This window comes from Mytilus edulis, unplaced genomic scaffold, assembly GCF_963676685.1.
Source record: "Mytilus edulis unplaced genomic scaffold, xbMytEdul2.2 SCAFFOLD_128, whole genome shotgun sequence".
Classification (NCBI taxonomy): domain Eukaryota; kingdom Metazoa; phylum Mollusca; class Bivalvia; order Mytilida; family Mytilidae; genus Mytilus; species Mytilus edulis.
Window position 1 is genome coordinate 67732 of NW_027267385.1, and position 24385 is coordinate 92116.

At 35.4% G+C, this 24385-nt stretch overlaps 30 non-coding genes across 30 annotated transcripts; all 30 read right to left on the reverse strand.

The window, feature by feature from the left end:
* Positions 1 to 593: 593 nt before the first annotated feature.
* Positions 594 to 711, reverse strand: LOC139505298 (U5 spliceosomal RNA). The gene has a single exon (XR_011659627.1). It is a non-coding gene; the product is annotated as a U5 spliceosomal RNA (small nuclear RNA).
* A 680-nt stretch (positions 712 to 1391) lies between these two features.
* LOC139505299 (U5 spliceosomal RNA) lies at positions 1392 to 1509 on the reverse strand. Its single transcript, XR_011659628.1, has one exon. It is a non-coding gene; the product is annotated as a U5 spliceosomal RNA (small nuclear RNA).
* A 679-nt stretch (positions 1510 to 2188) lies between these two features.
* On the reverse strand, positions 2189 to 2306 carry LOC139505300 (U5 spliceosomal RNA). Its single transcript, XR_011659629.1, has one exon. It is a non-coding gene; the product is annotated as a U5 spliceosomal RNA (small nuclear RNA).
* A 680-nt stretch (positions 2307 to 2986) lies between these two features.
* On the reverse strand, positions 2987 to 3104 carry LOC139505301 (U5 spliceosomal RNA). Its single transcript, XR_011659630.1, has one exon. It is a non-coding gene; the product is annotated as a U5 spliceosomal RNA (small nuclear RNA).
* A 680-nt stretch (positions 3105 to 3784) lies between these two features.
* LOC139505302 (U5 spliceosomal RNA) lies at positions 3785 to 3902 on the reverse strand. Its single transcript, XR_011659631.1, has one exon. It is a non-coding gene; the product is annotated as a U5 spliceosomal RNA (small nuclear RNA).
* Positions 3903 to 4583: 681 nt separating this feature from the next.
* LOC139505303 (U5 spliceosomal RNA) lies at positions 4584 to 4701 on the reverse strand. The gene has a single exon (XR_011659632.1). It is a non-coding gene; the product is annotated as a U5 spliceosomal RNA (small nuclear RNA).
* Positions 4702 to 5382: 681 nt separating this feature from the next.
* LOC139505304 (U5 spliceosomal RNA) lies at positions 5383 to 5500 on the reverse strand. Its single transcript, XR_011659633.1, has one exon. It is a non-coding gene; the product is annotated as a U5 spliceosomal RNA (small nuclear RNA).
* Positions 5501 to 6180: 680 nt separating this feature from the next.
* LOC139505305 (U5 spliceosomal RNA) lies at positions 6181 to 6298 on the reverse strand. Its single transcript, XR_011659634.1, has one exon. It is a non-coding gene; the product is annotated as a U5 spliceosomal RNA (small nuclear RNA).
* Positions 6299 to 6978: 680 nt separating this feature from the next.
* Positions 6979 to 7096, reverse strand: LOC139505306 (U5 spliceosomal RNA). The gene has a single exon (XR_011659635.1). It is a non-coding gene; the product is annotated as a U5 spliceosomal RNA (small nuclear RNA).
* Positions 7097 to 7776: 680 nt separating this feature from the next.
* LOC139505307 (U5 spliceosomal RNA) lies at positions 7777 to 7894 on the reverse strand. The gene has a single exon (XR_011659636.1). It is a non-coding gene; the product is annotated as a U5 spliceosomal RNA (small nuclear RNA).
* A 680-nt stretch (positions 7895 to 8574) lies between these two features.
* Positions 8575 to 8692, reverse strand: LOC139505309 (U5 spliceosomal RNA). The gene has a single exon (XR_011659638.1). It is a non-coding gene; the product is annotated as a U5 spliceosomal RNA (small nuclear RNA).
* Positions 8693 to 9372: 680 nt separating this feature from the next.
* Positions 9373 to 9490, reverse strand: LOC139505311 (U5 spliceosomal RNA). Its single transcript, XR_011659639.1, has one exon. It is a non-coding gene; the product is annotated as a U5 spliceosomal RNA (small nuclear RNA).
* A 680-nt stretch (positions 9491 to 10170) lies between these two features.
* LOC139505332 (U5 spliceosomal RNA) lies at positions 10171 to 10287 on the reverse strand. The gene has a single exon (XR_011659659.1). It is a non-coding gene; the product is annotated as a U5 spliceosomal RNA (small nuclear RNA).
* A 679-nt stretch (positions 10288 to 10966) lies between these two features.
* LOC139505312 (U5 spliceosomal RNA) lies at positions 10967 to 11084 on the reverse strand. Its single transcript, XR_011659640.1, has one exon. It is a non-coding gene; the product is annotated as a U5 spliceosomal RNA (small nuclear RNA).
* A 680-nt stretch (positions 11085 to 11764) lies between these two features.
* On the reverse strand, positions 11765 to 11882 carry LOC139505313 (U5 spliceosomal RNA). The gene has a single exon (XR_011659641.1). It is a non-coding gene; the product is annotated as a U5 spliceosomal RNA (small nuclear RNA).
* A 680-nt stretch (positions 11883 to 12562) lies between these two features.
* Positions 12563 to 12680, reverse strand: LOC139505314 (U5 spliceosomal RNA). Its single transcript, XR_011659642.1, has one exon. It is a non-coding gene; the product is annotated as a U5 spliceosomal RNA (small nuclear RNA).
* A 680-nt stretch (positions 12681 to 13360) lies between these two features.
* Positions 13361 to 13478, reverse strand: LOC139505315 (U5 spliceosomal RNA). The gene has a single exon (XR_011659643.1). It is a non-coding gene; the product is annotated as a U5 spliceosomal RNA (small nuclear RNA).
* Positions 13479 to 14158: 680 nt separating this feature from the next.
* On the reverse strand, positions 14159 to 14276 carry LOC139505316 (U5 spliceosomal RNA). Its single transcript, XR_011659644.1, has one exon. It is a non-coding gene; the product is annotated as a U5 spliceosomal RNA (small nuclear RNA).
* A 680-nt stretch (positions 14277 to 14956) lies between these two features.
* LOC139505317 (U5 spliceosomal RNA) lies at positions 14957 to 15074 on the reverse strand. Its single transcript, XR_011659645.1, has one exon. It is a non-coding gene; the product is annotated as a U5 spliceosomal RNA (small nuclear RNA).
* A 680-nt stretch (positions 15075 to 15754) lies between these two features.
* Positions 15755 to 15872, reverse strand: LOC139505318 (U5 spliceosomal RNA). Its single transcript, XR_011659646.1, has one exon. It is a non-coding gene; the product is annotated as a U5 spliceosomal RNA (small nuclear RNA).
* Positions 15873 to 16552: 680 nt separating this feature from the next.
* Positions 16553 to 16670, reverse strand: LOC139505319 (U5 spliceosomal RNA). The gene has a single exon (XR_011659647.1). It is a non-coding gene; the product is annotated as a U5 spliceosomal RNA (small nuclear RNA).
* Positions 16671 to 17351: 681 nt separating this feature from the next.
* Positions 17352 to 17469, reverse strand: LOC139505321 (U5 spliceosomal RNA). Its single transcript, XR_011659649.1, has one exon. It is a non-coding gene; the product is annotated as a U5 spliceosomal RNA (small nuclear RNA).
* A 680-nt stretch (positions 17470 to 18149) lies between these two features.
* LOC139505322 (U5 spliceosomal RNA) lies at positions 18150 to 18267 on the reverse strand. The gene has a single exon (XR_011659650.1). It is a non-coding gene; the product is annotated as a U5 spliceosomal RNA (small nuclear RNA).
* Positions 18268 to 18949: 682 nt separating this feature from the next.
* Positions 18950 to 19067, reverse strand: LOC139505323 (U5 spliceosomal RNA). Its single transcript, XR_011659651.1, has one exon. It is a non-coding gene; the product is annotated as a U5 spliceosomal RNA (small nuclear RNA).
* Positions 19068 to 19748: 681 nt separating this feature from the next.
* On the reverse strand, positions 19749 to 19866 carry LOC139505324 (U5 spliceosomal RNA). The gene has a single exon (XR_011659652.1). It is a non-coding gene; the product is annotated as a U5 spliceosomal RNA (small nuclear RNA).
* Positions 19867 to 20549: 683 nt separating this feature from the next.
* LOC139505325 (U5 spliceosomal RNA) lies at positions 20550 to 20667 on the reverse strand. Its single transcript, XR_011659653.1, has one exon. It is a non-coding gene; the product is annotated as a U5 spliceosomal RNA (small nuclear RNA).
* A 680-nt stretch (positions 20668 to 21347) lies between these two features.
* Positions 21348 to 21465, reverse strand: LOC139505326 (U5 spliceosomal RNA). Its single transcript, XR_011659654.1, has one exon. It is a non-coding gene; the product is annotated as a U5 spliceosomal RNA (small nuclear RNA).
* Positions 21466 to 22151: 686 nt separating this feature from the next.
* LOC139505327 (U5 spliceosomal RNA) lies at positions 22152 to 22269 on the reverse strand. Its single transcript, XR_011659655.1, has one exon. It is a non-coding gene; the product is annotated as a U5 spliceosomal RNA (small nuclear RNA).
* Positions 22270 to 22950: 681 nt separating this feature from the next.
* LOC139505328 (U5 spliceosomal RNA) lies at positions 22951 to 23068 on the reverse strand. Its single transcript, XR_011659656.1, has one exon. It is a non-coding gene; the product is annotated as a U5 spliceosomal RNA (small nuclear RNA).
* A 682-nt stretch (positions 23069 to 23750) lies between these two features.
* Positions 23751 to 23868, reverse strand: LOC139505329 (U5 spliceosomal RNA). The gene has a single exon (XR_011659657.1). It is a non-coding gene; the product is annotated as a U5 spliceosomal RNA (small nuclear RNA).
* Between the last annotated feature and the right edge of the window lie 517 nt (positions 23869 to 24385).

A 24385-nucleotide genomic window follows, 5' to 3' on the forward strand; every position in this document is an offset into this window, starting at 1 on the left:
CCTTAAATTCTACCCAATAAGTATCTACACATGGCACATTTATGCCGTAGAACCATGTTGGCAATTTATGAATTTGATAGATTTTTCATATTTTTGTTGTGTAACAACGTGATCATATTACAACCGAATGGAGCCACGGCAATGCACATACACACAGTATAAGAACGAATATACAACGTATGCGTAATGAAACCATGTATTTCACTTTGTCAAAACACGCTATAGCTATAGAAAACAACTTATTGGATGGAAAAACATGCTCTTAAACTAATCGCTACTTTGCCGTGAATAAACTCAAACTGAAACGATACAGAGAAGAGTAGCGTCATGGCGCATGGCGCACGCAAAGAAATCTCCGTAAATCACTCTCTTTATATTGGGCATGACAAACTTCTGCAACTGCTTCTTTCTAATTTCTTTGCTTCCCCTCTAAGCACGAACTAGAAATAAGTCTATAATAGTCAGTGTTTTTGATTTTTTTTTACATGTGATCTTTTTTCTAGGTAATGCTACATTTGATGGAGAGAGATAAAAAAAAAAATTAATAGCGAGGAAAAGGGGGGACCAAGCTGCATATTTCATGTTGTTTATATTACCCACGTAAAGTGGGTGTAGAGAAATTGTCTATAGACTCATTAATTGTTCCTCTCCACGGATATCTTTAGTAAAAGGCGAAAGATATATTCGTGGTTTGAAGAGAAACCAGAGTAACTCGACTTGCACAAACTTTGAATATACAGAATAATGTAAATGTTTTCTGAGAGAAGGTGTTTGCGAAAATGAACTTTTTGCAAACATCCTTAAATTCTACCCAATAAGTATCTACACATGGCACATTTATGCCGTAGAACCATGTTGGCAATTTATGAATTTGATAGATTTTTCATATTTTTGTTGTGTAACAACGTGATCATATTACAACCGAATGGAGCCACGGCAATGCACATACACACAGTATAAGAACGAATATACAACGTATGCGTAATGAAACCATGTATTTCACTTTGTCAAAACACGCTATAGCTATAGAAAACAACTTATTGGATGGAAAAACATGCTCTTAAACTAATCGCTACTTTGCCGTGAATAAACTCAAACTGAAACGATACAGAGAAGAGTAGCGTCATGGCGCATGGCGCACGCAAAGAAATCTCCGTAAATCACTCTCTTTATATTGGGCATGACAAACTTCTGCAACTGCTTCTTTCTAATTTCTTTGCTTCCCCTCTAAGCACGAACTAGAAATAAGTCTATAATAGTCAGTGTTTTTGATTTTTTTTTACATGTGATCTTTTTTCTAGGTAATGCTACATTTGATGGAGAGAGATAAAAAAAAAAATTAATAGCGAGGAAAAGGGGGGACCAAGCTGCATATTTCATGTTGTTTATATTACCCACGTAAAGTGGGTGTAGAGAAATTGTCTATAGACTCATTAATTGTTCCTCTCCACGGATATCTTTAGTAAAAGGCGAAAGATATATTCGTGGTTTGAAGAGAAACCAGAGTAACTCGACTTGCACAAACTTTGAATATACAGAATAATGTAAATGTTTTCTGAGAGAAGGTGTTTGCGAAAATGAACTTTTTGCAAACATCCTTAAATTCTACCCAATAAGTATCTACACATGGCACATTTATGCCGTAGAACCATGTTGGCAATTTATGAATTTGATAGATTTTTCATATTTTTGTTGTGTAACAACGTGATCATATTACAACCGAATGGAGCCACGGCAATGCACATACACACAGTATAAGAACGAATATACAACGTATGCGTAATGAAACCATGTATTTCACTTTGTCAAAACACGCTATAGCTATAGAAAACAACTTATTGGATGGAAAAACATGCTCTTAAACTAATCGCTACTTTGCCGTGAATAAACTCAAACTGAAACGATACAGAGAAGAGTAGCGTCATGGCGCATGGCGCACGCAAAGAAATCTCCGTAAATCACTCTCTTTATATTGGGCATGACAAACTTCTGCAACTGCTTCTTTCTAATTTCTTTGCTTCCCCTCTAAGCACGAACTAGAAATAAGTCTATAATAGTCAGTGTTTTTGATTTTTTTTTACATGTGATCTTTTTTCTAGGTAATGCTACATTTGATGGAGAGAGATAAAAAAAAAATTAATAGCGAGGAAAAGGGGGGACCAAGCTGCATATTTCATGTTGTTTATATTACCCACGTAAAGTGGGTGTAGAGAAATTGTCTATAGACTCATTAATTGTTCCTCTCCACGGATATCTTTAGTAAAAGGCGAAAGATATATTCGTGGTTTGAAGAGAAACCAGAGTAACTCGACTTGCACAAACTTTGAATATACAGAATAATGTAAATGTTTTCTGAGAGAAGGTGTTTGCGAAAATGAACTTTTTGCAAACATCCTTAAATTCTACCCAATAAGTATCTACACATGGCACATTTATGCCGTAGAACCATGTTGGCAATTTATGAATTTGATAGATTTTTCATATTTTTGTTGTGTAACAACGTGATCATATTACAACCGAATGGAGCCACGGCAATGCACATACACACAGTATAAGAACGAATATACAACGTATGCGTAATGAAACCATGTATTTCACTTTGTCAAAACACGCTATAGCTATAGAAAACAACTTATTGGATGGAAAAACATGCTCTTAAACTAATCGCTACTTTGCCGTGAATAAACTCAAACTGAAACGATACAGAGAAGAGTAGCGTCATGGCGCATGGCGCACGCAAAGAAATCTCCGTAAATCACTCTCTTTATATTGGGCATGACAAACTTCTGCAACTGCTTCTTTCTAATTTCTTTGCTTCCCCTCTAAGCACGAACTAGAAATAAGTCTATAATAGTCAGTGTTTTTGATTTTTTTTTACATGTGATCTTTTTTCTAGGTAATGCTACATTTGATGGAGAGAGATAAAAAAAAAAATTAATAGCGAGGAAAAGGGGGGACCAAGCTGCATATTTCATGTTGTTTATATTACCCACGTAAAGTGGGTGTAGAGAAATTGTCTATAGACTCATTAATTGTTCCTCTCCACGGATATCTTTAGTAAAAGGCGAAAGATATATTCGTGGTTTGAAGAGAAACCAGAGTAACTCGACTTGCACAAACTTTGAATATACAGAATAATGTAAATGTTTTCTGAGAGAAGGTGTTTGCGAAAATGAACTTTTTGCAAACATCCTTAAATTCTACCCAATAAGTATCTACACATGGCACATTTATGCCGTAGAACCATGTTGGCAATTTATGAATTTGATAGATTTTTCATATTTTTGTTGTGTAACAACGTGATCATATTACAACCGAATGGAGCCACGGCAATGCACATACACACAGTATAAGAACGAATATACAACGTATGCGTAATGAAACCATGTATTTCACTTTGTCAAAACACGCTATAGCTATAGAAAACAACTTATTGGATGGAAAAACATGCTCTTAAACTAATCGCTACTTTGCCGTGAATAAACTCAAACTGAAACGATACAGAGAAGAGTAGCGTCATGGCGCATGGCGCACGCAAAGAAATCTCCGTAAATCACTCTCTTTATATTGGGCATGACAAACTTCTGCAACTGCTTCTTTCTAATTTCTTTGCTTCCCCTCTAAGCACGAACTAGAAATAAGTCTATAATAGTCAGTGTTTTTGATTTTTTTTTACATGTGATCTTTTTTCTAGGTAATGCTACATTTGATGGAGAGAGATAAAAAAAAAAATTAATAGCGAGGAAAAGGGGGGACCAAGCTGCATATTTCATGTTGTTTATATTACCCACGTAAAGTGGGTGTAGAGAAATTGTCTATAGACTCATTAATTGTTCCTCTCCACGGATATCTTTAGTAAAAGGCGAAAGATATATTCGTGGTTTGAAGAGAAACCAGAGTAACTCGACTTGCACAAACTTTGAATATACAGAATAATGTAAATGTTTTCTGAGAGAAGGTGTTTGCGAAAATGAACTTTTTGCAAACATCCTTAAATTCTACCCAATAAGTATCTACACATGGCACATTTATGCCGTAGAACCATGTTGGCAATTTATGAATTTGATAGATTTTTCATATTTTTGTTGTGTAACAACGTGATCATATTACAACCGAATGGAGCCACGGCAATGCACATACACACAGTATAAGAACGAATATACAACGTATGCGTAATGAAACCATGTATTTCACTTTGTCAAAACACGCTATAGCTATAGAAAACAACTTATTGGATGGAAAAACATGCTCTTAAACTAATCGCTACTTTGCCGTGAATAAACTCAAACTGAAACGATACAGAGAAGAGTAGCGTCATGGCGCATGGCGCACGCAAAGAAATCTCCGTAAATCACTCTCTTTATATTGGGCATGACAAACTTCTGCAACTGCTTCTTTCTAATTTCTTTGCTTCCCCTCTAAGCACGAACTAGAAATAAGTCTATAATAGTCAGTGTTTTTGATTTTTTTTTACATGTGATCTTTTTTCTAGGTAATGCTACATTTGATGGAGAGAGATAAAAAAAAAAAATTAATAGCGAGGAAAAGGGGGGACCAAGCTGCATATTTCATGTTGTTTATATTACCCACGTAAAGTGGGTGTAGAGAAATTGTCTATAGACTCATTAATTGTTCCTCTCCACGGATATCTTTAGTAAAAGGCGAAAGATATATTCGTGGTTTGAAGAGAAACCAGAGTAACTCGACTTGCACAAACTTTGAATATACAGAATACTGTAAATGTTTTCTGAGAGAAGGTGTTTGCGAAAATGAACTTTTTGCAAACATCCTTAAATTCTACCCAATAAGTATCTACACATGGCACATTTATGCCGTAGAACCATGTTGGCAATTTATGAATTTGATAGATTTTTCATATTTTTGTTGTGTAACAACGTGATCATATTACAACCGAATGGAGCCACGGCAATGCACATACACACAGTATAAGAACGAATATACAACGTATGCGTAATGAAACCATGTATTTCACTTTGTCAAAACACGCTATAGCTATAGAAAACAACTTATTGGATGGAAAAACATGCTCTTAAACTAATCGCTACTTTGCCGTGAATAAACTCAAACTGAAACGATACAGAGAAGAGTAGCGTCATGGCGCATGGCGCACGCAAAGAAATCTCCGTAAATCACTCTCTTTATATTGGGCATGACAAACTTCTGCAACTGCTTCTTTCTAATTTCTTTGCTTCCCCTCTAAGCACGAACTAGAAATAAGTCTATAATAGTCAGTGTTTTTGATTTTTTTTTACATGTGATCTTTTTTCTAGGTAATGCTACATTTGATGGAGAGAGATAAAAAAAAAAAATTAATAGCGAGGAAAAGGGGGGACCAAGCTGCATATTTCATGTTGTTTATATTACCCACGTAAAGTGGGTGTAGAGAAATTGTCTATAGACTCATTAATTGTTCCTCTCCACGGATATCTTTAGTAAAAGGCGAAAGATATATTCGTGGTTTGAAGAGAAACCAGAGTAACTCGACTTGCACAAACTTTGAATATACAGAATACTGTAAATGTTTTCTGAGAGAAGGTGTTTGCGAAAATGAACTTTTTGCAAACATCCTTAAATTCTACCCAATAAGTATCTACACATGGCACATTTATGCCGTAGAACCATGTTGGCAATTTATGAATTTGATAGATTTTTCATATTTTTGTTGTGTAACAACGTGATCATATTACAACCGAATGGAGCCACGGCAATGCACATACACACAGTATAAGAACGAATATGCAACGTATGCGTAATGAAACCATGTATTTCACTTTGTCAAAACACGCTATAGCTATAGAAAACAACTTATTGGATGGAAAAACATGCTCTTAAACTAATCGCTACTTTGCCGTGAATAAACTCAAACTGAAACGATACAGAGAAGAGTAGCGTCATGGCGCATGGCGCACGCAAAGAAATCTCCGTAAATCACTCTCTTTATATTGGGCATGACAAACTTCTGCAACTGCTTCTTTCTAATTTCTTTGCTTCCCCTCTAAGCACGAACTAGAAATAAGTCTATAATAGTCAGTGTTTTTGATTTTTTTTTACATGTGATCTTTTTTCTAGGTAATGCTACATTTGATGGAGAGAGATAAAAAAAAAAATTAATAGCGAGGAAAAGGGGGGACCAAGCTGCATATTTCATGTTGTTTATATTACCCACGTAAAGTGGGTGTAGAGAAATTGTCTATAGACTCATTAATTGTTCCTCTCCACGGATATCTTTAGTAAAAGGCGAAAGATATATTCGTGGTTTGAAGAGAAACCAGAGTAACTCGACTTGCACAAACTTTGAATATACAGAATAATGTAAATGTTTTCTGAGAGAAGGTGTTTGCGAAAATGAACTTTTTGCAAACATCCTTAAATTCTACCCAATAAGTATCTACACATGGCACATTTATGCCGTAGAACCATGTTGGCAATTTATGAATTTGATAGATTTTTCATATTTTTGTTGTGTAACAACGTGATCATATTACAACCGAATGGAGCCACGGCAATGCACATACACACAGTATAAGAACGAATATACAACGTATGCGTAATGAAACCATGTATTTCACTTTGTCAAAACACGCTATAGCTATAGAAAACAACTTATTGGATGGAAAAACATGCTCTTAAACTAATCGCTACTTTGCCGTGAATAAACTCAAACTGAAACGATACAGAGAAGAGTAGCGTCATGGCGCATGGCGCACGCAAAGAAATCTCCGTAAATCACTCTCTTTATATTGGGCATGACAAACTTCTGCAACTGCTTCTTTCTAATTTCTTTGCTTCCCCTCTAAGCACGAACTAGAAATAAGTCTATAATAGTCAGTGTTTTTGATTTTTTTTTACATGTGATCTTTTTTCTAGGTAATGCTACATTTGATGGAGAGAGATAAAAAAAAAAATTAATAGCGAGGAAAAGGGGGGACCAAGCTGCATATTTCATGTTGTTTATATTACCCACGTAAAGTGGGTGTAGAGAAATTGTCTATAGACTCATTAATTGTTCCTCTCCACGGATATCTTTAGTAAAAGGCGAAAGATATATTCGTGGTTTGAAGAGAAACCAGAGTAACTCGACTTGCACAAACTTTGAATATACAGAATAATGTAAATGTTTTCTGAGAGAAGGTGTTTGCGAAAATGAACTTTTTGCAAACATCCTTAAATTCTACCCAATAAGTATCTACACATGGCACATTTATGCCGTAGAACCATGTTGGCAATTTATGAATTTGATAGATTTTTCATATTTTTGTTGTGTAACAACGTGATCATATTACAACCGAATGGAGCCACGGCAATGCACATACACACAGTATAAGAACGAATATACAACGTATGCGTAATGAAACCATGTATTTCACTTTGTCAAAACACGCTATAGCTATAGAAAACAACTTATTGGATGGAAAAACATGCTCTTAAACTAATCGCTACTTTGCCGTGAATAAACTCAAACTGAAACGATACAGAGAAGAGTAGCGTCATGGCGCATGGCGCACGCAAAGAAATCTCCGTAAATCACTCTCTTTATATTGGGCATGACAAACTTCTGCAACTGCTTCTTTCTAATTTCTTTGCTTCCCCTCTAAGCACGAACTAGAAATAAGTCTATAATAGTCAGTGTTTTTGATTTTTTTTTACATGTGATCTTTTTTCTAGGTAATGCTACATTTGATGGAGAGAGATAAAAAAAAAAATTAATAGCGAGGAAAAGGGGGGACCAAGCTGCATATTTCATGTTGTTTATATTACCCACGTAAAGTGGGTGTAGAGAAATTGTCTATAGACTCATTAATTGTTCCTCTCCACGGATATCTTTAGTAAAAGGCGAAAGATATATTCGTGGTTTGAAGAGAAACCAGAGTAACTCGACTTGCACAAACTTTGAATATACAGAATAATGTAAATGTTTTCTGAGAGAAGGTGTTTGCGAAAATGAACTTTTTGCAAACATCCTTAAATTCTACCCAATAAGTATCTACACATGGCACATTTATGCCGTAGAACCATGTTGGCAATTTATGAATTTGATAGATTTTTCATATTTTTGTTGTGTAACAACGTGATCATATTACAACCGAATGGAGCCACGGCAATGCACATACACACAGTATAAGAACGAATATACAACGTATGCGTAATGAAACCATGTATTTCACTTTGTCAAAACACGCTATAGCTATAGAAAACAACTTATTGGATGGAAAAACATGCTCTTAAACTAATCGCTACTTTGCCGTGAATAAACTCAAACTGAAACGATACAGAGAAGAGTAGCGTCATGGCGCATGGCGCACGCAAAGAAATCTCCGTAAATCACTCTCTTTATATTGGGCATGACAAACTTCTGCAACTGCTTCTTTCTAATTTCTTTGCTTCCCCTCTAAGCACGAACTAGAAATAAGTCTATAATAGTCAGTGTTTTTGATTTTTTTTTACATGTGATCTTTTTTCTAGGTAATGCTACATTTGATGGAGAGAGATAAAAAAAAAAATTAATAGCGAGGAAAAGGGGGGACCAAGCTGCATATTTCATGTTGTTTATATTACCCACGTAAAGTGGGTGTAGAGAAATTGTCTATAGACTCATTAATTGTTCCTCTCCACGGATATCTTTAGTAAAAGGCGAAAGATATATTCGTGGTTTGAAGAGAAACCAGAGTAACTCGACTTGCACAAACTTTGAATATACAGAATAATGTAAATGTTTTCTGAGAGAAGGTGTTTGCGAAAATGAACTTTTTGCAAACATCCTTAAATTCTACCCAATAAGTATCTACACATGGCACATTTATGCCGTAGAACCATGTTGGCAATTTATGAATTTGATAGATTTTTCATATTTTTGTTGTGTAACAACGTGATCATATTACAACCGAATGGAGCCACGGCAATGCACATACACACAGTATAAGAACGAATATACAACGTATGCGTAATGAAACCATGTATTTCACTTTGTCAAAACACGCTATAGCTATAGAAAACAACTTATTGGATGGAAAAACATGCTCTTAAACTAATCGCTACTTTGCCGTGAATAAACTCAAACTGAAACGATACAGAGAAGAGTAGCGTCATGGCGCATGGCGCACGCAAAGAAATCTCCGTAAATCACTCTCTTTATATTGGGCATGACAAACTTCTGCAACTGCTTCTTTCTAATTTCTTTGCTTCCCCTCTAAGCACGAACTAGAAATAAGTCTATAATAGTCAGTGTTTTTGATTTTTTTTTACATGTGATCTTTTTTCTAGGTAATGCTACATTTGATGGAGAGAGATAAAAAAAAAAATTAATAGCGAGGAAAAGGGGGGACCAAGCTGCATATTTCATGTTGTTTATATTACCCACGTAAAGTGGGTGTAGAGAAATTGTCTATAGACTCATTAATTGTTCCTCTCCACGGATATCTTTAGTAAAAGGCGAAAGATATATTCGTGGTTTGAAGAGAAACCAGAGTAACTCGACTTGCACAAACTTTGAATATACAGAATAATGTAAATGTTTTCTGAGAGAAGGTGTTTGCGAAAATGAACTTTTTGCAAACATCCTTAAATTCTACCCAATAAGTATCTACACATGGCACATTTATGCCGTAGAACCATGTTGGCAATTTATGAATTTGATAGATTTTTCATATTTTTGTTGTGTAACAACGTGATCATATTACAACCGAATGGAGCCACGGCAATGCACATACACACAGTATAAGAACGAATATACAACGTATGCGTAATGAAACCATGTATTTCACTTTGTCAAAACACGCTATAGCTATAGAAAACAACTTATTGGATGGAAAAACATGCTCTTAAACTAATCGCTACTTTGCCGTGAATAAACTCAAACTGAAACGATACAGAGAAGAGTAGCGTCATGGCGCATGGCGCACGCAAAGAAATCTCCGTAAATCACTCTCTTTATATTGGGCATGACAAACTTCTGCAACTGCTTCTTTCTAATTTCTTTGCTTCCCCTCTAAGCACGAACTAGAAATAAGTCTATAATAGTCAGTGTTTTTGATTTTTTTTTACATGTGATCTTTTTTCTAGGTAATGCTACATTTGATGGAGAGAGATAAAAAAAAAAATTAATAGCGAGGAAAAGGGGGGACCAAGCTGCATATTTCATGTTGTTTATATTACCCACGTAAAGTGGGTGTAGAGAAATTGTCTATAGACTCATTAATTGTTCCTCTCCACGATATCTTTAGTAAAAGGCGAAAGATATATTCGTGGTTTGAAGAGAAACCAGAGTAACTCGACTTGCACAAACTTTGAATATACAGAATAATGTAAATGTTTTCTGAGAGAAGGTGTTTGCGAAAATGAACTTTTTGCAAACATCCTTAAATTCTACCCAATAAGTATCTACACATGGCACATTTATGCCGTAGAACCATGTTGGCAATTTATGAATTTGATAGATTTTTCATATTTTTGTTGTGTAACAACGTGATCATATTACAACCGAATGGAGCCACGGCAATGCACATACACACAGTATAAGAACGAATATACAACGTATGCGTAATGAAACCATGTATTTCACTTTGTCAAAACACGCTATAGCTATAGAAAACAACTTATTGGATGGAAAACATGCTCTTAAACTAATCGCTACTTTGCCGTGAATAAACTCAAACTGAAACGATACAGAGAAGAGTAGCGTCATGGCGCATGGCGCACGCAAAGAAATCTCCGTAAATCACTCTCTTTATATTGGGCATGACAAACTTCTGCAACTGCTTCTTTCTAATTTCTTTGCTTCCCCTCTAAGCACGAACTAGAAATAAGTCTATAATAGTCAGTGTTTTTGATTTTTTTTTACATGTGATCTTTTTTCTAGGTAATGCTACATTTGATGGAGAGAGATAAAAAAAAAAATTAATAGCGAGGAAAAGGGGGGACCAAGCTGCATATTTCATGTTGTTTATATTACCCACGTAAAGTGGGTGTAGAGAAATTGTCTATAGACTCATTAATTGTTCCTCTCCACGGATATCTTTAGTAAAAGGCGAAAGATATATTCGTGGTTTGAAGAGAAACCAGAGTAACTCGACTTGCACAAACTTTGAATATACAGAATAATGTAAATGTTTTCTGAGAGAAGGTGTTTGCGAAAATGAACTTTTTGCAAACATCCTTAAATTCTACCCAATAAGTATCTACACATGGCACATTTATGCCGTAGAACCATGTTGGCAATTTATGAATTTGATAGATTTTTCATATTTTTGTTGTGTAACAACGTGATCATATTACAACCGAATGGAGCCACGGCAATGCACATACACACAGTATAAGAACGAATATACAACGTATGCGTAATGAAACCATGTATTTCACTTTGTCAAAACACGCTATAGCTATAGAAAACAACTTATTGGATGGAAAAACATGCTCTTAAACTAATCGCTACTTTGCCGTGAATAAACTCAAACTGAAACGATACAGAGAAGAGTAGCGTCATGGCGCATGGCGCACGCAAAGAAATCTCCGTAAATCACTCTCTTTATATTGGGCATGACAAACTTCTGCAACTGCTTCTTTCTAATTTCTTTGCTTCCCCTCTAAGCACGAACTAGAAATAAGTCTATAATAGTCAGTGTTTTTGATTTTTTTTTACATGTGATCTTTTTTCTAGGTAATGCTACATTTGATGGAGAGAGATAAAAAAAAAAATTAATAGCGAGGAAAAGGGGGGACCAAGCTGCATATTTCATGTTGTTTATATTACCCACGTAAAGTGGGTGTAGAGAAATTGTCTATAGACTCATTAATTGTTCCTCTCCACGGATATCTTTAGTAAAAGGCGAAAGATATATTCGTGGTTTGAAGAGAAACCAGAGTAACTCGACTTGCACAAACTTTGAATATACAGAATAATGTAAATGTTTTCTGAGAGAAGGTGTTTGCGAAAATGAACTTTTTGCAAACATCCTTAAATTCTACCCAATAAGTATCTACACATGGCACATTTATGCCGTAGAACCATGTTGGCAATTTATGAATTTGATAGATTTTTCATATTTTTGTTGTGTAACAACGTGATCATATTACAACCGAATGGAGCCACGGCAATGCACATACACACAGTATAAGAACGAATATACAACGTATGCGTAATGAAACCATGTATTTCACTTTGTCAAAACACGCTATAGCTATAGAAAACAACTTATTGGATGGAAAAACATGCTCTTAAACTAATCGCTACTTTGCCGTGAATAAACTCAAACTGAAACGATACAGAGAAGAGTAGCGTCATGGCGCATGGCGCACGCAAAGAAATCTCCGTAAATCACTCTCTTTATATTGGGCATGACAAACTTCTGCAACTGCTTCTTTCTAATTTCTTTGCTTCCCCTCTAAGCACGAACTAGAAATAAGTCTATAATAGTCAGTGTTTTTGATTTTTTTTTACATGTGATCTTTTTTCTAGGTAATGCTACATTTGATGGAGAGAGATAAAAAAAAAAATTAATAGCGAGGAAAAGGGGGGACCAAGCTGCATATTTCATGTTGTTTATATTACCCACGTAAAGTGGGTGTAGAGAAATTGTCTATAGACTCATTAATTGTTCCTCTCCACGGATATCTTTAGTAAAAGGCGAAAGATATATTCGTGGTTTGAAGAGAAACCAGAGTAACTCGACTTGCACAAACTTTGAATATACAGAATAATGTAAATGTTTTCTGAGAGAAGGTGTTTGCGAAAATGAACTTTTTGCAAACATCCTTAAATTCTACCCAATAAGTATCTACACATGGCACATTTATGCCGTAGAACCATGTTGGCAATTTATGAATTTGATAGATTTTTCATATTTTTGTTGTGTAACAACGTGATCATATTACAACCGAATGGAGCCACGGCAATGCACATACACACAGTATAAGAACGAATATACAACGTATGCGTAATGAAACCATGTATTTCACTTTGTCAAAACACGCTATAGCTATAGAAAACAACTTATTGGATGGAAAAACATGCTCTTAAACTAATCGCTACTTTGCCGTGAATAAACTCAAACTGAAACGATACAGAGAAGAGTAGCGTCATGGCGCATGGCGCACGCAAAGAAATCTCCGTAAATCACTCTCTTTATATTGGGCATGACAAACTTCTGCAACTGCTTCTTTCTAATTTCTTTGCTTCCCCTCTAAGCACGAACTAGAAATAAGTCTATAATAGTCAGTGTTTTTGATTTTTTTTTACATGTGATCTTTTTTCTAGGTAATGCTACATTTGATGGAGAGAGATAAAAAAAAAAATTAATAGCGAGGAAAAGGGGGGACCAAGCTGCATATTTCATGTTGTTTATATTACCCACGTAAAGTGGGTGTAGAGAAATTGTCTATAGACTCATTAATTGTTCCTCTCCACGGATATCTTTAGTAAAAGGCGAAAGATATATTCGTGGTTTGAAGAGAAACCAGAGTAACTCGACTTGCACAAACTTTGAATATACAGAATAATGTAAATGTTTTCTGAGAGAAGGTGTTTGCGAAAATGAACTTTTTGCAAACATCCTTAAATTCTACCCAATAAGTATCTACACATGGCACATTTATGCCGTAGAACCATGTTGGCAATTTATGAATTTGATAGATTTTTCATATTTTTGTTGTGTAACAACGTGATCATATTACAACCGAATGGAGCCACGGCAATGCACATACACACAGTATAAGAACGAATATACAACGTATGCGTAATGAAACCATGTATTTCACTTTGTCAAAACACGCTATAGCTATAGAAAACAACTTATTGGATGGAAAAACATGCTCTTAAACTAATCGCTACTTTGCCGTGAATAAACTCAAACTGAAACGATACAGAGAAGAGTAGCGTCATGGCGCATGGCGCACGCAAAGAAATCTCCGTAAATCACTCTCTTTATATTGGGCATGACAAACTTCTGCAACTGCTTCTTTCTAATTTCTTTGCTTCCCCTCTAAGCACGAACTAGAAATAAGTCTATAATAGTCAGTGTTTTTGATTTTTTTTTACATGTGATCTTTTTTCTAGGTAATGCTACATTTGATGGAGAGAGATAAAAAAAAAAATTAATAGCGAGGAAAAGGGGGGACCAAGCTGCATATTTCATGTTGTTTATATTACCCACGTAAAGTGGGTGTAGAGAAATTGTCTATAGACTCATTAATTGTTCCTCTCCACGGATATCTTTAGTAAAAGGCGAAAGATATATTCGTGGTTTGAAGAGAAACCAGAGTAACTCGACTTGCACAAACTTTGAATATACAGAATAATGTAAATGTTTTCTGAGAGAAGGTGTTTGCGAAAATGAACTTTTTGCAAACATCCTTAAATTCTACCCAATAAGTATCTACACATGGCACATTTATGCCGTAGAACCATGTTGGCAATTTATGAATTTGATAGATTTTTCATATTTTTGTTGTGTAACAACGTGATCATATTACAACCGAATGGAGCCACGGCAATGCACATACACACAGTATAAGAACGAATATACAACGTATGCGTAATGAAACCATGTATTTCACTTTGTCAAAACACGCTATAGCTATAGAAAACAACTTATTGGATGGAAAAACATGCTCTTAAACTAATCGCTACTTTGCCGTGAATAAACTCAAACTGAAACGATACAGAGAAGAGTAGCGTCATGGCGCATGGCGCACGCAAAGAAATCTCCGTAAATCACTCTCTTTATATTGGGCATGACAAACTTCTGCAACTGCTTCTTTCTAATTTCTTTGCTTCCCCTCTAAGCACGAACTAGAAATAAGTCTATAATAGTCAGTGTTTTTGATTTTTTTTTACATGTGATCTTTTTTCTAGGTAATGCTACATTTGATGGAGAGAGATAAAAAAAAAAATTAATAGCGAGGAAAAGGGGGGACCAAGCTGCATATTTCATGTTGTTTATATTACCCACGTAAAGTGGGTGTAGAGAAATTGTCTATAGACTCATTAATTGTTCCTCTCCACGGATATCTTTAGTAAAAGGCGAAAGATATATTCGTGGTTTGAAGAGAAACCAGAGTAACTCGACTTGCACAAACTTTGAATATACAGAATAATGTAAATGTTTTCTGAGAGAAGGTGTTTGCGAAAATGAACTTTTTGCAAACATCCTTAAATTCTACCCAATAAGTATCTACACATGGCACATTTATGCCGTAGAACCATGTTGGCAATTTATGAATTTGATAGATTTTTCATATTTTTGTTGTGTAACAACGTGATCATATTACAACCGAATGGAGCCACGGCAATGCACATACACACAGTATAAGAACGAATATACAACGTATGCGTAATGAAACCATGTATTTCACTTTGTCAAAACACGCTATAGCTATAGAAAACAACTTATTGGATGGAAAAACATGCTCTTAAACTAATCGCTACTTTGCCGTGAATAAACTCAAACTGAAACGATACAGAGAAGAGTAGCGTCATGGCGCATGGCGCACGCAAAGAAATCTCCGTAAATCACTCTCTTTATATTGGGCATGACAAACTTCTGCAACTGCTTCTTTCTAATTTCTTTGCTTCCCCTCTAAGCACGAACTAGAAATAAGTCTATAATAGTCAGTGTTTTTGATTTTTTTTTACATGTGATCTTTTTTCTAGGTAATGCTACATTTGATGGAGAGAGATAAAAAAAAAAATTAATAGCGAGGAAAAGGGGGGACCAAGCTGCATATTTCATGTTGTTTATATTACCCACGTAAAGTGGGTGTAGAGAAATTGTCTATAGACTCATTAATTGTTCCTCTCCACGGATATCTTTAGTAAAAGGCGAAAGATATATTCGTGGTTTGAAGAGAAACCAGAGTAACTCGACTTGCACAAACTTTGAATATACAGAATAATGTAAATGTTTTCTGAGAGAAGGTGTTTGCGAAAATGAACTTTTTGCAAACATCCTTAAATTCTACCCAATAAGTATCTACACATGGCACATTTATGCCGTAGAACCATGTTGGCAATTTATGAATTTGATAGATTTTTCATATTTTTGTTGTGTAACAACGTGATCATATTACAACCGAATGGAGCCACGGCAATGCACATACACACAGTATAAGAACGAATATACAACGTATGCGTAATGAAACCATGTATTTCACTTTGTCAAAACACGCTATAGCTATAGAAAACAACTTATTGGATGGAAAAACATGCTCTTAAACTAATCGCTACTTTGCCGTGAATAAACTCAAACTGAAACGATACAGAGAAGAGTAGCGTCATGGCGCATGGCGCACGCAAAGAAATCTCCGTAAATCACTCTCTTTATATTGGGCATGACAAACTTCTGCAACTGCTTCTTTCTAATTTCTTTGCTTCCCCTCTAAGCACGAACTAGAAATAAGTCTATAATAGTCAGTGTTTTTGATTTTTTTTTTACATGTGATCTTTTTTCTAGGTAATGCTACATTTGATGGAGAGAGATAAAAAAAAAATTAATAGCGAGGAAAAGGGGGGACCAAGCTGCATATTTCATGTTGTTTATATTACCCACGTAAAGTGGGTGTAGAGAAATTGTCTATAGACTCATTAATTGTTCCTCTCCACGGATATCTTTAGTAAAAGGCGAAAGATATATTCGTGGTTTGAAGAGAAACCAGAGTAACTCGACTTGCACAAACTTTGAATATACAGAATAATGTAAATGTTTTCTGAGAGAAGGTGTTTGCGAAAATGAACTTTTTGCAAACATCCTTAAATTCTACCCAATAAGTATCTACACATGGCACATTTATGCCGTAGAACCATGTTGGCAATTTATGAATTTGATAGATTTTTCATATTTTTGTTGTGTAACAACGTGATCATATTACAACCGAATGGAGCCACGGCAATGCACATACACACAGTATAAGAACGAATATACAACGTATGCGTAATGAAACCATGTATTTCACTTTGTCAAAACACGCTATAGCTATAGAAAACAACTTATTGGATGGAAAAACATGCTCTTAAACTAATCGCTACTTTGCCGTGAATAAACTCAAACTGAAACGATACAGAGAAGAGTAGCGTCATGGCGCATGGCGCACGCAAAGAAATCTCCGTAAATCACTCTCTTTATATTGGGCATGACAAACTTCTGCAACTGCTTCTTTCTAATTTCTTTGCTTCCCCTCTAAGCACGAACTAGAAATAAGTCTATAATAGTCAGTGTTTTTGATTTTTTTTTTACATGTGATCTTTTTTCTAGGTAATGCTACATTTGATGGAGAGAGATAAAAAAAAAAATTAATAGCGAGGAAAAGGGGGGACCAAGCTGCATATTTCATGTTGTTTATATTACCCACGTAAAGTGGGTGTAGAGAAATTGTCTATAGACTCATTAATTGTTCCTCTCCACGGATATCTTTAGTAAAAGGCGAAAGATATATTCGTGGTTTGAAGAGAAACCAGAGTAACTCGACTTGCACAAACTTTGAATATACAGAATAATGTAAATGTTTTCTGAGAGAAGGTGTTTGCGAAAATGAACTTTTTGCAAACATCCTTAAATTCTACCCAATAAGTATCTACACATGGCACATTTATGCCGTAGAACCATGTTGGCAATTTATGAATTTGATAGATTTTTCATATTTTTGTTGTGTAACAACGTGATCATATTACAACCGAATGGAGCCACGGCAATGCACATACACACAGTATAAGAACGAATATACAACGTATGCGTAATGAAACCATGTATTTCACTTTGTCAAAACACGCTATAGCTATAGAAAACAACTTATTGGATGGAAAAACATGCTCTTAAACTAATCGCTACTTTGCCGTGAATAAACTCAAACTGAAACGATACAGAGAAGAGTAGCGTCATGGCGCATGGCGCACGCAAAGAAATCTCCGTAAATCACTCTCTTTATATTGGGCATGACAAACTTCTGCAACTGCTTCTTTCTAATTTCTTTGCTTCCCCTCTAAGCACGAACTAGAAATAAGTCTATAATAGTCAGTGTTTTGATTTTTTTTTTACATGTGATCTTTTTTCTAGGTAATGCTACATTTGATGGAGAGAGATAAAAAAAAAAATTAATAGCGAGGAAAAGGGGGGACCAAGCTGCATATTTCATGTTGTTTATATTACCCACGTAAAGTGGGTGTAGAGAAATTGTCTATAGACTCATTAATTGTTCCTCTCCACGGATATCTTTAGTAAAAGGCGAAAGATATATTCGTGGTTTGAAGAGAAACCAGAGTAACTCGACTTGCACAAACTTTGAATATACAGAATAATGTAAATGTTTTCTGAGAGAAGGTGTTTGCGAAAATGAACTTTTTGCAAACATCCTTAAATTCTACCCAATAAGTATCTACACATGGCACATTTATGCCGTAGAACCATGTTGGCAATTTATGAATTTGATAGATTTTTCATATTTTTGTTGTGTAACAACGTGATCATATTACAACCGAATGGAGCCACGGCAATGCACATACACACAGTATAAGAACGAATATACAACGTATGCGTAATGAAACCATGTATTTCACTTTGTCAAAACACGCTATAGCTATAGAAAACAACTTATTGGATGGAAAAACATGCTCTTAAACTAATCGCTACTTTGCCGTGAATAAACTCAAACTGAAACGATACAGAGAAGAGTAGCGTCATGGCGCATGGCGCACGCAAAGAAATCTCCGTAAATCACTCTCTTTATATTGGGCATGACAAACTTCTGCAACTGCTTCTTTCTAATTTCTTTGCTTCCCCTCTAAGCACGAACTAGAAATAAGTCTATAATAGTCAGTGTTTTTGATTTTTTTTTTACATGTGATCTTTTTTCTAGGTAATGCTACATTTGATGGAGAGAGATAAAAAAAAAAATTAATAGCGAGGAAAAGGGGGGGACCAAGCTGCATATTTCATGTTGTTTATATTACCCACGTAAAGTGGGTGTAGAGAAATTGTCTATAGACTCATTAATTGTTCCTCTCCACGGATATCTTTAGTAAAAGGCGAAAGATATATTCGTGGTTTGAAGAGAAACCAGAGTAACTCGACTTGCACAAACTTTGAATATACAGAATAATGTAAATGTTTTCTGAGAGAAGGTGTTTGCGAAAATGAACTTTTTGCAAACATCCTTAAATTCTACCCAATAAGTATCTACACATGGCACATTTATGCCGTAGAACCATGTTGGCAATTTATGAATTTGATAGATTTTTCATATTTTTGTTGTGTAACAACGTGATCATATTACAACCGAATGGAGCCACGGCAATGCACATACACACAGTATAAGAACGAATATACAACGTATGCGTAATGAAACCATGTATTTCACTTTGTCAAAACACGCTATAGCTATAGAAAACAACTTATTGGATGGAAAAACATGCTCTTAAACTAATCGCTACTTTGCCGTGAATAAACTCAAACTGAAACGATACAGAGAAGAGTAGCGTCATGGCGCATGGCGCACGCAAAGAAATCTCCGTAAATCACTCTCTTTATATTGGGCATGACAAACTTCTGCAACTGCTTCTTTCTAATTTCTTTGCTTCCCCTCTAAGCACGAACTAGAAATAAGTCTATAATAGTCAGTGTTTTTGATTTTTTTTTTACATGTGATCTTTTTTCTAGGTAATGCTACATTTGATGGAGAGAGATAAAAAAAAAAATTAATAGCGAGGAAAAGGGGGGACCAAGCTGCATATTTCATGTTGTTTATATTACCCACGTAAAGTGGGTGTAGAGAAATTGTCTATAGACTCATTAATTGTTCCTCTCCACGGATATCTTTAGTAAAAGGCGAAAGATATATTCGTGGTTTGAAGAGAAACCAGAGTAACTCGACTTGCACAAACTTTGAATATACAGAATAATGTAAATGTTTTCTGAGAGAAGGTGTTTGCGAAAATGAACTTTTTGCAAACATCCTTAAATTCTACCCAATAAGTATCTACACATGGCACATTTATGCCGTAGAACCATGTTGGCAATTTATGAATTTGATAGATTTTTCATATTTTTGTTGTGTAACAACGTGATCATATTACAACCGAATGGAGCCACGGCAATGCACATACACACAGTATAAGAACGAATATACAACGTATGCGTAATGAAACCATGTATTTCACTTTGTCAAAACACGCTATAGCTATAGAAAACAACTTATTGGATGGAAAAACATGCTCTTAAACTAATCGCTACTTTGCCGTGAATAAACTCAAACTGAAACGATACAGAGAAGAGTAGCGTCATGGCGCATGGCGCACGCAAAGAAATCTCCGTAAATCACTCTCTTTATATTGGGCATGACAAACTTCTGCAACTGCTTCTTTCTAATTTCTTTGCTTCCCCTCTAAGCACGAACTAGAAATAAGTCTATAATAGTCAGTGTTTTTGATTTTTTTTTTTACATGTGATCTTTTTTCTAGGTAATGCTACATTTGATGGAGAGAGATAAAAAAAAAAATTAATAGCGAGGAAAAGGGGGGGACCAAGCTGCATATTTCATGTTGTTTATATTACCCACGTAAAGTGGGTGTAGAGAAATTGTCTATAGACTCATTAATTGTTCCTCTCCACGGATATCTTTAGTAAAAGGCGAAAGATATATTCGTGGTTTGAAGAGAAACCAGAGTAACTCGACTTGCACAAACTTTGAATATACAGAATAATGTAAATGTTTTCTGAGAGAAGGTGTTTGCGAAAATGAACTTTTTGCAAACATCCTTAAATTCTACCCAATAAGTATCTACACATGGCACATTTATGCCGTAGAACCATGTTGGCAATTTATGAATTTGATAGATTTTTCATATTTTTGTTGTGTAACAACGTGATCATATTACAACCGAATGGAGCCACGGCAATGCACATACACACAGTATAAGAACGAATATACAACGTATGCGTAATGAAACCATGTATTTCACTTTGTCAAAACACGCTATAGCTATAGAAAACAACTTATTGGATGGAAAAACATGCTCTTAAACTAATCGCTACTTTGCCGTGAATAAACTCAAACTGAAACGATACAGAGAAGAGTAGCGTCATGGCGCATGGCGCACGCAAAGAAATCTCCGTAAATCACTCTCTTTATATTGGGCATGACAAACTTCTGCAACTGCTTCTTTCTAATTTCTTTGCTTCCCCTCTAAGCACGAACTAGAAATAAGTCTATAATAGTCAGTGTTTTTGATTTTTTTTTTACATGTGATCTTTTTTCTAGGTAATGCTACATTTGATGGAGAGAGATAAAAAAAAAATTAATAGCGAGGAAAAGGGGGGACCAAGCTGCATATTTCATGTTGTTTATATTACCCACGTAAAGTGGGTGTAGAGAAATTGTCTATAGACTCATTAATTGTTCCTCTCCACGGATATCTTTAGTAAAAGGCGAAAGATATATTCGTGGTTTGAAGAGAAACCAGAGTAACTCGACTTGCACAAACTTTGAATATACAGAATAATGTAAATGTTTTCTGAGAGAAGGTGTTTGCGAAAATGAACTTTTTGCAAACATCCTTAAATTCTACCCAATAAGTATCTACACATGGCACCATTAATTTATGCCGTAGAACCATGTTGGCAATTTATGAATTTGATAGATTTTTCATATTTTTGTTGTGTAACAACGTGATCATATTACAACCGAATGGAGCCACGGCAATGCACATACACACAGTATAAGAACGAATATACAACGTATGCGTAATGAAACCATGTATTTCACTTTGTCAAAACACGCTATAGCTATAGAAAACAACTTATTGGATGGAAAAACATGCTCTTAAACTAATCGCTACTTTGCCGTGAATAAACTCAAACTGAAACGATACAGAGAAGAGTAGCGTCATGGCGCATGGCGCACGCAAAGAAATCTCCGTAAATCACTCTCTTTATATTGGGCATGACAAACTTCTGCAACTGCTTCTTTCTAATTTCTTTGCTTCCCCTCTAAGCACGAACTAGAAATAAGTCTATAATAGTCAGTGTTTTTGATTTTTTTTTTACATGTGATCTTTTTTCTAGGTAATGCTACATTTGATGGAGAGAGATAAAAAAAAAAATTAATAGCGAGGAAAAGGGGGGACCAAGCTGCATATTTCATGTTGTTTATATTACCCACGTAAAGTGGGTGTAGAGAAATTGTCTATAGACTCATTAATTGTTCCTCTCCACGGATATCTTTAGTAAAAGGCGAAAGATATATTCGTGGTTTGAAGAGAAACCAGAGTAACTCGACTTGCACAAACTTTGAATATACAGAATAATGTAAATGTTTTCTGAGAGAAGGTGTTTGCGAAAATGAACTTTTTGCAAACATCCTTAAATTCTACCCAATAAGTATCTACACATGGCACATTTATGCCGTAGAACCATGTTGGCAATTTATGAATTTGATAGATTTTTCATATTTTTGTTGTGTAACAACGTGATCATATTACAACCGAATGGAGCCACGGCAATGCACATACACACAGTATAAGAACGAATATACAACGTATGCGTAATGAAACCATGTATTTCACTTTGTCAAAACACGCTATAGCTATAGAAAACAACTTATTGGATGGAAAAACATGCTCTTAAACTAATCGCTACTTTGCCGTGAATAAACTCAAACTGAAACGATACAGAGAAGAGTAGCGTCATGGCGCATGGCGCACGCAAAGAAATCTCCGTAAATCACTCTCTTTATATTGGGCATGACAAACTTCTGCAACTGCTTCTTTCTAATTTCTTTGCTTCCCCTCTAAGCACGAACTAGAAATAAGTCTATAATAGTCAGTGTTTTTGATTTTTTTTTTACATGTGATCTTTTTTCTAGGTAATGCTACATTTGATGGAGAGAGATAAAAAAAAAAATTAATAGCGAGGAAAAGGGGGGACCAAGCTGCATATTTCATGTTGTTTATATTACCCACGTAAAGTGGGTGTAGAGAAATTGTCTATAGACTCATTAATTGTTCCTCTCCACGGATATCTTTAGTAAAAGGCGAAAGATATATTCGTGGTTTGAAGAGAAACCAGAGTAACTCGACTTGCACAAACTTTGAATATACAGAATAATGTAAATGTTTTCTGAGAGAAGGTGTTTGCGAAAATGAACTTTTTGCAAACATCCTTAAATTCTACCCAATAAGTATCTACACATGGCACATTTATGCCGTAGAACCATGTTGGCAATTTATGAATTTGATAGATTTTTCATATTTTTGTTGTGTAACAACGTGATCATATTACAACCGAATGGAGCCACGGCAATGCACATACACACAGTATAAGAACGAATATACAACGTATGCGTAATGAAACCATGTATTTCACTTTGTCAAAACACGCTATAGCTATAGAAAACAACTTATTGGATGGAAAAACATGCTCTTAAACTAATCGCTACTTTGCCGTGAATAAACTCAAACTGAAACGATACAGAGAAGAGTAGCGTCATGGCGCATGGCGCACGCAAAGAAATCTCCGTAAATCACTCTCTTTATATTGGGCATGACAAACTTCTGCAACTGCTTCTTTCTAATTTCTTTGCTTCCCCTCTAAGCACGAACTAGAAATAAGTCTATAATAGTCAGTGTTTTTGATTTTTTTTTTACATGTGATCTTTTTTTCTAGGTAATGCTACATTTGATGGAGAGAGATAAAAAAAAAAATTAATAGCGAGGAAAAGGGGGGACCAAGCTGCATATTTCATGTTGTTTATATTACCCACGTAAAGTGGGTGTAGAGAAATTGTCTATAGACTCATTAATTGTTCCTCTCCACGGATATCTTTAGTAAAAGGCGAAAGATATATTCGTGGTTTGAAGAGAAACCAGAGTAACTCGACTTGCACAAACTTTGAATATACAGAATAATGTAAATGTTTTCTGAGAGAAGGTGTTTGCGAAAATGAACTTTTTGCAAACATCCTTAAATTCTACCCAATAAGTATCTACACATGGCACATTTATGCCGTAGAACCATGTTGGCAATTTATGAATTTGATAGATTTTTTCATATTTTTGTTGTGTAACAACGTGATCATATTACAACCGAATGGAGCCACGGCAATGCACATACACACAGTATAAGAACGAATATACAACGTATGCGTAATGAAACCATGTATTTCACTTTGTCAAAACACGCTATAGCTATAGAAAACAACTTATTGGCATGGAAAAACATGCTCTTAAACTAATCGCTACTTTGCCGTGAATAAACTCAAACTGAAACGATACAGAGAAGAGTAGCGTCATGGCGCATGGCGCACGCAAAGAAATCTCCGTAAATCACTCTCTTTATATTGGGCATGACAAACTTCTGCAACTGCTTCTTTCTAATTTCTTTGCTTCCCC